Genomic DNA, 13,285 nt, shown 5'->3' with positions numbered 1-13,285 from the left:
TATACTGTAAAATGCTCTTCCATAAAAATATCTAAGTAAAACAGAATCTAGCACACAGAAAAGAACCCAATACTCTTGCTTTGGGAAGAAACCTGGCAATGTGTATTAATAGCTAGGAAAATGATCAAGCCCTCTGACATAATCTTAACAATCATATAGCAATCAAAAAGGTTTGTTCTCTTATTAGGTTTATATTTTTTGGTGAATTTTCAAAATGCATTTAATATAGACTTTCATTTGGAGAACAACTTCATAAATTATGATTCTGTGAAATTCAAAATTTAATCAGTATTTCAAAATATTTCTTGAATAGCTTTGTGACCATGGAATTTAACACTGTCCAGTTTGTGGCTTCAAAAAAACAGTCAAAGTGAAGTTTCTCAGTTGTGCCCGACTCTTTGTGACCCCATGGATTGTAGCCCACCAGGCTCCTCCATCCATGGAATTTTCTAGGCAAGAGTACTGGAGTGGGTTGCCATTTCCTTCTCCAGGGGCTCTTCCCGACCTGAGGATTGAACCTGGGTCTCCCGCGTTGTGGGCAGATACTTTATTAGTGTTGCAGTAATCACTCCCAAAGGGTACCATTCCCTAAGATGTGCGGACTCAGGCAGAGAAACTTTTTGCACAGAGTGCTGGTTTAGAGCCAGCTCATTGATTTTCTGAAACTCACAAACATACCGCTGCCTTCAGCTGAGGGTGCTTTTCACTTGGAATTTGGATCAAATTTAGCACCAAAAGTCTTCTGAAGTGAAAGGTCAGCTATTTAATAGAATAGTTTTAATTAAATGATAATGGCTTTATGTTATATAAAAAGAAAGTAAGCAAGTTCCAAAATGGAAGCCTGAATAGCTAACGCTAGTGAGGAAATCAGACTTATGAACACAGCGAAGTTCTTACTAATTGCTTTCTTTAATGAAAATTTGTTTTGTTCCTTTACCTCTGCATTAACTTTTATAAGTGAATGTATTTCCTCTATTTATATTATGTTTTTAATTGCAATAGATATTGCTGAGTCATCTCACTCAGAATGTGAAAAATAGAATAGGAATACTGAAGATAGATTGTTGTTGCAACTTGAGATGAAGTTTAAGTACATTGATTAAAACTCAATATTCTATTTCAATATTCTTTTTCAAAACCAAATTTTAAGCCAGATATGTTATTTGAAGTCAAAATTATTTTTCCTTCAAAATTACCCATTTATATTGTCAAAAATGAAAATGTTTATTTCTGTGAATAGAATTATGGATGTTCATTATTGAGTTTATGGTTACTATGGTTAAACAATAAGAACCAGAACAATTTTGTGAAAATTTGTACTCAAGTGAAATTAACAATGGAATAATCAGCATATTTAATGTGCACATAAACAGATATGGTTACCACTGTTTACATTCAGTTTAGTTCAGTTCAGTTCAGTTACTCAGTCGTGTCTCACTCTTTGCAACCCCATGAATCACAGCACGCCAGGCCTCCCTGTCCATCACCAGCTCCCGGAGTTCACTCAAACTCATGTGCATCGAGTCGGTGATGCCATCCAGCCATCTCATCCTCTGTCATTCCCTTCTCCTCCTGCCCCCAAATCCTTCCCAGTATCAGAGTCTTTTCCAATGAGTCAACTCTTTGCATCAGGTGGCCAAAATATTGGAGTTTCAGCTTCAGCATCAGTCTTTCCAAAGAACACCCAGGGCTGATCTCCTTTAGAATGAACTGGTTGGATCTCCTTGCAGTCCAAGGGACTCTCAAGAGTCTTACCAACACCACAGCTCAAAAACATCAATTCTTCGGCACTCAGCTTTCTTCACAGTCCAACTCTCACATCCATACATTGGGATCACTTATTAGTGAATGTATTACTGACTCAGGTCCTTGGACTCTAATCATTAGCAATCAGTAAGAGGTATCAATTGCTATGTACTTAAAAACAAGTGACAGGTATCCTTACAGGCTCCCCAAGGAGGGCACGCTGGGGGTTCTTAAATGGGCTGAGGGTAGGGATAGACAGTTGGCTCAAGCTGGAAGGGAGACTTAGGTGGTTTGCCCACCTCATTGGTGGTGCTGTGTGTAAGCATCATGTGCCCTGCTTTTGTGCCCAGCACCTCACAAGTGGTAGTGGGTTTTGGCCCTTTTTTGACTAACTGCACGTGCATGTAGTTATTTTTAGTCCCTTATAGTTTCTTCTGTTCTGTTGCTCCAAGAGAACTTTGTCCAGGTACAGGCACTCCAGAAAAGGGTTCCAGGTCCCAGCCTATCTCAGTAACTTCCATCTTTTGAACATTAACCTACCAACTGCCTCTCCTTCTTTCTTACTTTCACCTTATATAAAAACTTAAAATCTCTCTTTTAGCCAAATTACTCTATTGAAAATGTTCTGAGAAATCCATTGATTTCCTAATTGCCATTGCTAATAATTCTTAACATATTTTTAAGTGTTTAACATTATACTTTGAAAAATGCAGATTATAACTGTACATCTCAGTGAATTCTCTCTTCTAAAGGTAACCACTGTCCTTAACTTTGTTTTAGTTTTGTTTGATTTTTTAACTTTATATAAACACAACTCCCTCCCCCATTTCTTTTGCTTCACATGGTATGTTTGAAATTCTATGTTACTAAGTATATCTATTTATTTATCTTTCTATGGAGTACTTAATTATAGAATATAATTTATCCATCTTACTGCTGATGGACATTTGGCCTTTGACCAGGTTTTGGCTGTTGTGAATAATGCTTCCATGGATTTTCATACTTGTATTTCTATTGAGTTATATATTTAGGAGCGGATCACTGTGTCATAGCGTGAATAGTCTCAACTATTATTGATAATGCCAGAAAGTTTCTTAAAATGGTGATTACAGTTTATGCCTCTACCAGAGCTGTGTGTGAATTCTAGTCCTATAAACATGTTATTTTGAGTCTTAAATTTTAACTACTTTGGTAGGTAACTAGTTATATCTCATTGCATTTTAACTTGCATTTCCTTAATTGCTAGTGAAATGTGTCACTTTTCCCAAGTATGTTGTTTACTGGGATTTTCTCTTATCTGCAGAGATGGCTCAGGGCTCATGCTCATTTTAAAAAAATGGGTTGCTTGTTTGTTTCTTATTGATCTGTGATTATATGTGTACCCATATCTCCTTTTAGTCTGTGGGTTGCCTTTTTTTGTCTTAACTGTGTCTTTTGGTGAATATATATTTTTACTTTTCAATAAAGTCACATTTGTCAATTTTCTTTTACTATTAGCACTTTGTATGTTCTATTAAAGAAGTCAGCCTCTTATCCTGAAGGCATAAGAATATTTCCTAGACTGTCTAAATATTTTATTGATTTACCTTTAAACATCATTTCTGAACATTGTGGGACTACAAGTACAAACCAAACAAGGCTTGTAGGGACATTATCTAGTATAAGTGGAGTATCTTAAGTTTGATGAGTCAAGGGCTCAAGCAGTTTTTACTTAAACAGAAAGTTATATATGGTAAGGTTCAGAAGAAGGAAGATATAAATAGCATTTTTAGAAACAATGGTAGTTCATCCTGGCAGCTGTGAGCTTTGAGATTTTCCACTTAATTGGATTGAAATATTCCTGAGTGTAGTCAAGAATGAGTTGCTTGGGTATGTCAGGAATGTCAGTCCAGCTTCACCAAAAACCATCAGTGGGGGCCAAACACCTCACACAGAGAAAGAAGGGCTTTGAACTTGCAAAAAATGCAACCGTCTCAGCTAAGAAATATATGGTTGGAGAAAATCATAGTCCTTGTTCTTTTCCATTCAGTTGGAGTTTTATCTGAATCCTGGTGTGTTTGACACTTAACAGAAAATAAAACTTGAGTCATTTACTTGAGAGATAAAAGTATTAAAGGAAATCATTTTCACTATTACTTAAAGTGGAATCAGTTCTATAATTTGGTTTCTTTTTCTTTTCTTTTTTTACAACTCCTGTTTTATTTTTTTTTATTTTTTTTTTTTTCCATTTTTTATTTTTATTTTTATTTTTTTTTTAAATTTTAAAATCTTTAATTCTTACATGCATTCCCAAACATGAACCCCCCTCCCACCTCCCTCCCCAGAACATCTTTCTGGGTCATCCCCATGCACTAGCCCCAAGCATGCTGCATCCTGCGTCAGACATAGACTGGCGATTCAATTCACATGATAGTATACATGTTAGAATGTCATTCTCCCAAATCATCCCACCCTCTCCCTCTCCCTCTGAGTCCAAAAGTCCGTTATACACATCTGTGTCTCTTTCCCTGTCTTGCATACAGGGTCGTCATTGCCATCTTCCTAAATTCCATATATATGTGTTAGTATACTGTATTGGTGTTTTTCTTTCTGGCTTACTTCACTCTGTATAATCGGCTCCAGTTTCATCCATCTCATCAGAGCTGATTCAAATGAATTCTTTTTAACAGCTGAGTAATACTCCATTGTGTATATGTACCACAGCTTTCTTATCCATTCATCTGCTGATGGACATCTAGGTTGTTTCCATGTCCTGGCTATTATAAACAGTGCAGCGATGAACATTGGGGTACATGTGTCTCTTTCTATTCTGGTTTCCTCGGTGTGTATGCCCAGAAGTGGGATTGCTGGGTCATAAGGTAGTTCTATTTGCAATTTTTTAAGGAATCTCCACACTGTTCTCCATAGTGGCTGTACTAGTTTGCATTCCCACCAACAGTGTAGGAGGGTTCCCTTTTCTCCACACCCTCTCCAGCATTTATTGCTTGCAGATTTTTGGATCGCAGCCATTCTGACTGGTGTGAAGTGGTACCTCATTGTGGTTTTGATTTGCATTTCTCTAATAATGAGTGATGTTGAGCATCTTTTCATGTGTTTGTTAGCCATCCGTATGTCTTCTTTGGAGAAATGTCTATTTAGTTCTTTGGCCCATTTTTTGATTGGGTCATTTATTTTTCTGGAGTTGAGCTGCAGAAGTTGCTTGTATATTTTTGAGATTAGTTGTTTGTCAGTTGCTTCATTTGCTATTATTTTCTCCCATTCAGATGGCTGTCTTTTCACCTTGCTTATATTTTCCTTTGTTGTGCAGAAGCTTTTAATTTTAATTAGATCCCATTTGTTTATTTTGGCTTTTATTTCCAGAATTCTGGGAGGTGGATCATAGAGGATCCTGCTGTGATTTATGTCTGAGAGTGTTTTGCCTATGTTCTCCTCTAGGAGTTTTATAGTTTCTGATCTTACATTTAGATCTTTAATCCATTTTGAGTTTATTTTTGTGTGCGGTGTTAGAAAGTGATCTAGTTTCATTCTTTTACAAGTGGTTGACCAGTTTTCCTGGTTTATACTTTCAGTTAGTAATACTTTCATGTAATAGCTAACAGATGAAATAAAAGTATATATGTTATGAAGATGGATATAATGGTCTCACTTGCCTTGTTAAACTAACTTTCTGTCAGACAAAATAGTCCAGGGCTCTCAGTTAAAGAAATTAATAATGGTTCAGTTCAGTTCAGTGGCTCAGTCGTGTCCGACTCTTTGCGACCTCATGAATCACAGCACGCCAGGCCTCCCTGTCCGTCACCAACTCCCGGAGTTCACTCAAACTCACGTCCATTGAGTCAGTGATGCGATCCAGCCATCTCATCCTCTGTTGTCCCCTTCTCCTCCTGCCCGCAATCCCTCCTAGCATCAGAGTCTTTTTCAATGAGTCAGCTCTTCGCATGAGGTGGCCAAAGTATTGGAGTTTCACCTTCAGCATCAGTCCTTCCAATGAACATCCAGGACTGATCTCCTTTAGAATGGACTGGTTGGATCTCCTTGCAGTCCAAGGGACTCTCAAGAGTCTTATCCAACACCACAGCTCAAAAGCATCAGTTCTTATGCACTCAGCTTTCTTCACAGTCCAACTCTCACATCCATACATGACCACAGGAAAAAACATAGCCTTGACTAGATGGACTTTTGTTGGCAAAGTAGTGTCTCTGCTTTTTAATATGCTGTCTATGTTGGTCATAACTTTCCTTCCAAGGAGTAAGCGTCTTTTAATTTCATGGCTGTGATCACCATCTGCAGTAATTTTGGAGCCCCCAAAAATAAAGTCTGACACTGTTCCCACTGTTTCCCCATCTATCTGCCATGAAGTGATGGGACCAGATGCCATGATCTTCATTTTCTGAATGCTGAGCTTTAAGCCAACTTTTTCACTCTCCTCTTTCACTTTCGTCAAGAGGCCTTTTAGTTCCTCTTCACTTTCTGCCATAAGGGTGGTATCATCTGCGTATCTGAGGTTATTGATAATGGTTAGAATGGTCATGATTCCTGGAAAAGGGCAAGACTTGAACTGAATCTTGAGTAGGTTTCATTTTAGTCATTTGAAAGAAAGGACTTGAGTAAAGAAATGATAGCAGTGTAAATTACTAGGCTGGGTTCTTGATGGGTGGGAGATGGTGGGAACATTAAAATTTAAGTGAGGCCTGATTTGGAGGGCATCAGAAACTAGGGAGAGGGGTGTGGACTAGATACATCAGGAAATGGGGAAAACTGTTAAAGAAATTGAAGAGTGATGAAAGCGTTGTTTAAGAAAGGCTTACTGTGCAGTTGTGAGTAGAAGGAACAGTCATGGTGAGATTCCGTGACGGGCAGGCCAGCTGAGGATTGATCATGCGGACTGCACGGTTCAGTTCAGTTCAGTTCAGTCGCTCAGTCGTGTCCAACTCTTTCCGACCCCATGAATTGCAGCACGCCAGGCCTCCCTGTCCATCACCAACTCCAGGGCTTTCAAATCAGAAAAGCCTGGCTGTGTTCCCAATTCTGCCATCTAGCCTCTCTAAGCCTCCTTTTCCTGATGTTAACCAGTAATCTTTTGCTGGCAAGTGATTGAATCTCACTTCAATCTGTGTTAAAACGAAAGGTATTGTACAGTAAGCTGGATTAACTCCCAAAGCTAAAGGAAAGCTGAACAATCAAGCTAAGGCAACTGCAGGAACTCAAGAAATGAAACTAGAGATTTAAAACCACCAGGATTCTCTCTTCCTCTTTGGGGAAGAGGTGTAAGCAGTTTTCACTATGAAGTAGGGGATGTGATAACTGGTAACCTGGTTTCCAGGAAGAAAGAAACCTCTTCCTGGTTTCTTCACCAAGAGAAAAGGACTCTTTCTAGAGCCACAGTTCTAAGTTTTGAGGAAAAAAAAAAAAAACCAACCTAGTTTATGACCTTAGGGAAGTTCCTTAACCTTTGTGTGCTTCTGTCTCCTTATTTGATAAAGGGTGAAAATACTAGGACCTATGGCATAGTGCTGTTGTGAGGATTAAATACCTTAAAACATTGAAACTATTTGAAATAGTTGCTAGCACAAAACTATCTTGGTTGTTGTGTTGTTGTCATTGGCTCATCCCCAGCCCATTATTACAGCTCCATGGTTGACCTAGACATGCCTGGGAGGAGGGTTAATCAGTGCTCTGTTGTTGGGAGTGGGGTAGGGTAGGAATAATGCCCCAAAGGACTATAAGAGGAAGGAAAGGGGTGCCAAGCAGGCAGAAACAATAGTTCTCCTCCACTTCTCATTTGTAAAAGCTTTACTCTTGAGTTATAATGTAACTTTTAGAATTAACAGTCGTGCATGTAAAGTGCCTGTCCCATCTCAGGCCTTTAAGAAATGTCGGCTATGCAATCTGCACATGAAAAAACCAAGGAAGGCCTGGTATGGACACCAGTTATGGGAATTAGTGAAATATTTTTTAGGAAAATCAGATAGACTTGGATTGGTTTGTGGATTGTATTCATGGTGGATGTAGATTAACACATGTTTTATCTTTTGTATGTGCTTTACAGCAAAGAACAGTCACATCCATGTATGTTGCATTAAAAATACAGGTTTCGATTCTTTCTCCTATGGGTGGGAGGGTTTCCCAGTAAGAGGCGCATCCTGCAGTCTCTCCAGCTGGGTGGTCTTCAGTCTATTTTAATAGAATCAGGCTTTAGCCTCCTGCCGGTCCCCTGGGACCTGGGTTATAGTTCCTTCTGTTGTTGGGTCCCAGCAGACAAGGTAGTATCTATGGTTGGCCAAAGAAAGAATGCTAATCCAAGCAAGTTGATGGTAAAGGAATCTTGTTTTTATGAGGTTCGGGGTGTCGTGGCTCTTGTCAGTTGCTACCAGACCTCCCAGACATTTGCTCTTTGCTCCACACCAACATTCACATTATTCAAAATGCAAACCAACATTTATATCATTATATTACATGATTCACAAATTTGGGTCTATGGGCTTCTACTAATTAAATCAGCACTCTTGAGGTTGTGTTTTTAAAAATCCATTATATGGTGCATTGAGAAGGGAAATTGGGCTCAAGAGTGATAATCCCAGACCATCTCCAGGCTCAGAAATGAGAGAGAGGCCTAAGTCAAAGAAGGCTTCAGGTGAGAAGTAGGAAACTGTCTTCATTTCAAACCCTTCAGAATGTGCAAGTAAGCATGCGAAGATCTTTATGTATATCATGTGCTCAAAATGAGCACAAAAAACTAGATTTCAGCAAAACTTACCATTGTGACATTGCTCTGAAAAAAAAAAATGTATGTGAAAGAAGTGTAAGGCCCTGATTGACATATATTATCTTTGCCAAAAAGAAAAAGCCTAGGATTGAAATATGTACAATATCATATGTGAAACGAATCACCAGTCCAGGTTCAATGCATGATACAGGACGCTCGGGGCTGGTACACTGGGATGACCCAGAGGGATGGTATGGGGAGGGAGATGGGAGGGGGGTTCAGGATGGGGAACACGTGTACACCCATGGCAGATTCATGTTGATGTATGGCAAAACCAATACAATATTGTAAAGTAATTAACCTCCAATTGAAAATAACTAAATTTATATTTAAAAAAAAAAAAAAAAAAAAACAGAAAAAGCCGAGGAAGAGAACGCGGCAGAGAAACTTAACTTGTCCTTTGTCCTGCAAAGGGAATTAAAGAAAGGAGGTTGGGAATGAAACAGGGAAGGTCAAATGTAGGGGGCAGAAAAAGAAGCTGCAAACACTTGTAAAATGGGAGATTGTGAGGTAGCTTTGCTTTAAGTTGATATTCTCTAACATGCAGAGAAGTAAAAGAAGAGTTACTATTTGAGATGTTTGTTTGCCCTCATGTTAACTGTTTATGACACTCACTGACTAGAGTATTATTTGACACACAAAATGCCTAGCTTGTACGTAATCTTTCTCATTTCTTTACAGTTTTAATAATCCCCAGGGCTGCCATATATACACAGCTCACCCAGGCCCTCTCCACACACTTGTGTATATATGTATAAATATAATACCTCTTTTAGAGAAGGCAAAAGCAGTGCTGATCACACTCATTTTGGGGGTGTGCCTGTGGAACTCTTAGCTCATTTACTTAGTTATCAGTTTCATGTGAACTTTATGATTAATGCATCAGTTCACTTTGGAATTCGAGGCTTCTATATAAATTAGCTAATTGTATTGACCAAATGAATTAATAATCACAGTCACCATCCTAATTAATCAACAGCAGCAGAAGCAGTAGCCAAAACGATTTCCAGCTCTCTGCTATTTTATAATTGACAAAGCGCTCTCACAGATTTATCTTGTTTGATAAAAGCCTGCAGTGAGTGCAGCATGCCTTCAACTGGCTCTTTATGTAAACAGAATGTTACATCCATGGTTTTCTCACAACCATAGAGCTCAACTCTGTTCCAAAGCCTATTTGAATAAAAAGCTTCAGTTCAGTTCAGTCGCTCAGTCATGTCTGACTCTTTGTAACCCCATGGACTGCAGCACGCCAGGTCTCCCTGTCCATCAACCAACTCCTGGAGTTTACTCAAACTCATGTCCATTGAGTCGGTGATGCCATCCAACCATCTCATCCTCTGTTGACTCCTCCTCCTGCCTTCAATCTTTCCCAGCATCAGGGTCTTCTCCAGTGAGTTAGTTCTTTGCATCAGGTGGCCAAAGTGTTGGAGTTTCAGCTTCAACATCAGTCCTTCCAAATGAATATTCAGGACTGATTTCCTTTAAGATTGACTGGTTGGATCGCCTTGCAGTCCAAGGGACTCTCAAGAGTCTTCTCCAACACCACAGTGCAAAAACATCACTTATTTGGCACACAGCCTTTGTTATGGTCCAACTTTCACATCCATCTATGACTACTGGAAAAACCATAGCCTTGACTAGATGGACCTTTGTTGACAAAATAATATCTCTGCTTTTTAATATGCTGTCTAGGTTGGTCATAGCTTTTCTTCCAAGGGACAAATGCCTTTTAATTTCATGGCTGCAGTCACCATCTGCAGTGATTTTGGAGCCCCCAAAAATAAAGTCTGCCACTGTTCCCACTGTTTCCCCATCTATTGCCATGAAGTGATGGGACCAGTTGCCATGATCTTAGTTTTCTGAATGTTGAGTTTTAGCCAACTTTTTCTTACGTGGACCAAATCACAATCACAATACAAGTACCATGATTTAATTAATATGAGAGACATGATGAGAGCAGTTTAACATCCCGAACTACAGTAGCCTGCCTGCTGAGCACTGAACTGTTCGCAGAGAAGTATACCCGGCTCCAGTGCTGCTGAAGAAGAAATGGAATGATTCCTGTGATGCTTGAAGAATGTTCAATGTGTTTAGCACTCTTTCCTTCTGTGATTAATTTATGGCTGATTATCATTTAAAAACAGTTTTTGGCATGATGTTTTCTCGCAGGTTTGCTGCTGTTCAGTCACTAAGTCATGTTAGACTCTTGGTGACCCCATGGACTACAGCATGCCAGGCTCCTCTGTCCTTCGCTATCTCCCAGAATTTGCTCAAATTCATGTTTATTGAGTTGGTGACATCTCTCTAACCATTTCCTCCCCTGTCACCCCCTTCTCCTTTGTCTTCAGTCTTTCCCAGCATCAGGGTCTTTTCCTCTGAGTTGGCTCTTTGCATCAGGTGACCAAAGTATTGGTGCTTCAGCTTTAGCATCAGTCCTTCAAATGAATATTCAGGGTTGATTTCCTTTAGGATTGACTAGTCTGACCTCCTTGCAGTCCCAAGGGTCTCTCGAGTCTTCTCCAGCACCACAATTCAAAAACATCAATTCTTTGGTACTCAGCCTTCCTTATGGTCCAACTCTCACCTGTCTAGTGAGGGTTAATTGACATAATGGCACCCCACTCCAGCACTCTTGCCTGGGAAATCCCATGGATGGAGGAGCCTGGTAGGCTGCAGTCCATGGGGTCACCAAGAGTCAGACACGACTGAGCGACTTCACTTTCACTTTTCACTTTCATGCATTGGAGAAGGAAATGGCAACCCACTCCAGTGTTCTTGCCTGGAGAATCCCAGGGACGGAGGAGCCTAGTTGGCTTCCGTCTGTGGGGTCGCACAGAGTCAGACATGACTGATACGACTTAGCAGCAGCAGTAGCAGCAGCAGCATATATTTACAGTATACACTTTCATGAGTTCTGACATACATGTGTTCTTGTGAAACCATTAGCACAACCAAGATAATGAACATATCCATCACTCTGAAAATTTTCTCAGTGTCCCCTTGTAATTCCCTTCCCACGGCCCCCTCCCTAGAAAACCACAGGTCTGCTTTCTGTCACCACATAGGAGTTTGCATTTTCTAGAGTTTTATATGAATAGAATAATATGACATGCACACTTTTGGTCGTGTTCTTTCACTTAGCATAAATAATTTGTTCATGTTTTTACAGTTCTTTTCTTCTTTATTGCTGAAGTGTATTCCATTAGATAGATAATCTATGATTTGGTTATCATTCTCCAGTTGATGGACTTTTAGTTTTTTCTAATTGGTGTTCTTACAGATAAAGCTGCTATGAACATTCACGTACAAGTCTTGGTGTGGCTATAGTCCTTCAGTTATCTTAGGAGTGGGATAGCTGGATCATATGGTAAGTGTATGTTTAACTTTTTAAGAGACTACCAAACTTTTCTAAAATGGAAATCAAGCAGATTGTTTCAAAACAAACATTTTCTTCAACATAAATTTTAACTTGCGATTGTTTGAAACAGTTGACTCCTGGTGTGTTGGTATGTATTGTTCAAACTAATTAATACAATAGTCTTAATTGAGTTGATGTTTTAACATTTTTGATTGACATGCTAAAGTTTGCTCCAATAGACTTCTTTTGATCTATTGAGAGCTAATATGCTGAATATGGTCTCATTATCCATTTGCATGCATTTCATTGCATGAGATGTCACACAAATATGTCAGTCATTTGCTCTACTGCTTCTTGCCTTGTTTATTTCGAGGTTAACAGAAAGATCATTACTAAAATATCCACATTAGGATTTTCATTCTATGGAAATTTTAGTTATAAATACAGATTAAATGAAACTGGGGATCTCAGAAAAAGGTTCATTTCTGGAAATACACATCTTAGAAACAAGTGACCAAGTTTGACACACAAGCCATAGAACATATAGACAGTTTGCAAATTTACAGATGCCTGTCCCTAGCCCTGCTTTCCTACTCTTTGGGGCTTACTTCCCTTAACATGAAAATGGATATTATCCCCATTCCATACATGAAACCAACTTCCCAAGTGGCTCAGTGGTAAAGAATCTGCCTGCAGTGCAGGAGATGCAGGACACATGGGTTGGATCCCTGGGTGCAGAAGATCCCCTGAAGTAGCAAATATCACTCCAGTATTCTTGCCTGGGAAATCCCATGGACAGAGGAGCCTGGTGGGCTATGGTCTATGGGGTCACGAAGAGTTGGGCACAACTGAGTATGAGTGTGATGCCTGGAACCAGCAACCCTGCCCCTTTACACATTGCTGGAGATTTGGGGGCCTCTGCTCCTCTTGTTTTAAGCTTCTGCTTCCTCTGAACTCTTGCTCTGTCTCTTGTGTCTTGCCTTCTGCAACTGGTTTCTTCCATCTGCCCCACATCAACATAGATGTGGAGCAGCTGGCTTTTCTTCGATACAGACACAGGGCTCCTGTCTATTGCGGAGTAGTAGTGCAGCTTTGGGGACACAGAGGACATAGGAGGTGGAATGTTAGTCGCTCAGTCATGTCCGACTCTTTGCCACCCCATGGACTGTACCCTGCCAGGCTCCTCTGTCCATGAAATTTTCCAGGCAAGAATACGGGAGTGGGTTGCCATTCTCTTCTCCAGGGGATCTTCCTGACACAGGGATTGAACCTTGCTCTCCTGCACTGTAGCAGATTCTTTACTGTCTGAGCCACCAGAGATTGTTTCGCAGCACAGCAAACAACTGAATAAAAAATTGAACATTATTTTTTTTGGAGGTCTTTAATGATCTGCCTTAGACAATTTTTGCCTGATA

Source organism: Ovis canadensis, chromosome 4, assembly GCF_042477335.2.
Source record: "Ovis canadensis isolate MfBH-ARS-UI-01 breed Bighorn chromosome 4, ARS-UI_OviCan_v2, whole genome shotgun sequence".
Lineage (NCBI taxonomy): Eukaryota > Metazoa > Chordata > Mammalia > Artiodactyla > Bovidae > Ovis > Ovis canadensis.
The sequence above is the reverse complement of the archived record's forward strand: the minus strand, read 5'-3'. Positions refer to the sequence as shown.